This window comes from Physella acuta, unplaced genomic scaffold (assembly GCF_028476545.2).
Source record: "Physella acuta isolate Inbredline_101_S28 unplaced genomic scaffold, ASM2847654v3 ptg000122l, whole genome shotgun sequence".
In the NCBI taxonomy this organism is placed as follows: Eukaryota; Metazoa; Mollusca; class Gastropoda; family Physidae; genus Physella; species Physella acuta.
Genome location: NW_026731641.1, coordinates 70,925 through 73,399, shown reverse-complemented (window position 1 = coordinate 73,399; position 2,475 = coordinate 70,925).

Here is a 2,475-nt window from a genome sequence, read left to right as displayed (position 1 = left end):
AGTTTCCGTTCTTTAAGTTCATTAGTGACATTAGCAATAAGCAATTAGAGACGATCTTTGTGCTTTGTTGACTGTCTGATCCTATACGACGCCAGACAGAAGACTTTATTCTAGGAGATACCGGTGCGCACAAAAGAAATAAAACAGTGCGCAAATTACACCTAATTAAATCATTTACACTTTCACAAAAGAATGAAGGCTTTCGATCAACTTAAATTCTTTTGAATTATTTTTTTTAACTTAAAAAATAATGACGAAATTTTATTTTATTTTTTTAACTTCGTTTTTTATAAATTAAAATCTAAGATTCAGCTAGTTGACTGAACTAATGGGAATCATTTCTTCCGTTGATTTGATTCTTTTCCTGCTTGACAGGATAACACACGGAAATATATGCGCGTAAAAGGTGAGTACCTTAACAATGCCAACGCTTAATGGTCTGGCTACCTGGTTAAAGGCGTCATTATAGTGGCATTGAGTTTAATTCTACCTCAGCTGTGTGCTGTTTGTTGTGAGACGGCTAATGAGGTGAGGGTATTCTTTAGGTAAAACGGGTATTTCCGACACAAAGGGATAATAAAGAGGGCGGTGTTGTGTTCAAATAGATTCTCTTATCACAAATATTGTGTGTACGAGAGGGAGATATATGTGTTTGTGTAAGGGAATTGGACATTGTGAATGAATTAAAAATAGAAAAACCATGTGACTGTATAAATACACTAAATTTATCTGTAAACAAGAAAACAGCGAACATATATTAGATCGCGTAAAAGTCCATTCTCATTCCATATTGTCGCAGAATGCGAATAGAAAAAGGTGGGGACCAGACACATATTAGTCCTTAAGACCAACCGACACTGATTACCTGCATGCATCCATTTTCCTAAAGCAAATACAAAGTATCAGTGATAATCGTGTGTTACCGAGACACTTTGTAATCAACCTAATTTCAGAAACAAACACTAAAAATTTCACTTCGTAGAACAAAGAGCAATAAATTGTGACTTCATATACGCTGAGTGAGACGCCAGTCTAATATGTTTTTACATTGGGGATCAAATGGTAAAAGAAATTGGGGGTTAGGACATTTACCGCCCCAGTCAATTACCCTCCCCCTCCCGGGAAAATTCCGAAATTCTCTAACCCAAACCCAAACCCAAACGCAAACGCAAACCCTAGCCCTAGCCCTAGCCCTAGCCCTAGCCCTAGCCCTAGCCCTAGCCCTAGCCCTAGCCCTAGCCCTAGCCCTAGCCCTAGCCCTAGCCCTAGCCCTAGCCCTAGCCCTAGCCCTAGCCCTAGCCCTAGCCCTAGCCCTAGCCCTAGCCCTCAAACCCAAACCCAAACCCTAGCCCCAACCCTAATTGTACCCTAAGCTATGACCAGAGGGGGGATAAGGTCTACTGATTTGGGGTAATTAACAGGGGAAGGGGTAATTGACAGGGGGTGATTACTCCGGGGATAATGTCGGGGGGGGGGGAGGTAATTGACGAGGGGTTAATGCCCTGTTCCCAAAAAATAGCCACAAAAAGGCTAAGAGTAAGGCATGTGCTAGCACACGTGTAAGTAAATACTGCATTATTTTGTTGTTTTCTTATATTCTTAATATTTGATACAGGTTAAATTTTTGGAATACAACTCCGGAAGTTTAAATTTTGACATGATCAGGTATTTCAGGTAAGGTTAAGGTCAAGGATAATAAAAGGGGAAAGGTCAGGAATAAAGTTAATGTCAAGGCTTTCTCTTTTTTTGTTTTCGGGAATATTTTTTTGCGTTGATAGTTGGGAATAGTTTCCGGGTTAGGTTTTAGGGTCAGTTGCAGTTGCAAATACTAGAGTTTGGTTAAGGAAACGTGTTAAAAAAACGTAGCTACGATAATACCTGACGGTGGATTTACAAGTACCTTTGAACCAGAAGTCAACAACGGCTTAAAAAATTTAACAAATTGAGTTGAGAGTGAAGATGGGGGTGAGGACGGGGAGGGGGGGGGGCGTCCTGGCAAAGAATGGATTGCAAACCGGCAGCAACGAGTGTCCAAGAAGTCGGTAATCGCTAATTGTTCACCGCGAACAAACACAAAACAAAGCTCGTCAAATGTGGTCAGCGGTGTGGAAGATTGGTCCCAGCCACTGGCCAAACAGAACGGGAAATCCCACACAGATCCGTCTCGCGTTTAGGCCCATTTGAAGAGGCTTTGTCTTTAAGCCGCGTAATCGCACAAAGGAATGCACGTTTCAAGTTGACCGCTTAGAGGTGGATACAAAAGAAGATGTGTGTGTAAAATATGCATGGATTTTTTTTTTCGCGTCGTGCGTTGAAACAAGGGGGGATTTCCTTTTAAGTTAGGCTTTTTAAGTGGTTAAAGCTTAACAAGCGTTTCGGTCAATTAAGGATAGTTTCGTATGATACACATTAATGAGAAACCAAAATACTTCCCCACCCCCACCGTCTCTCTCTCTCTCTCTCTCTCTCTCTCTC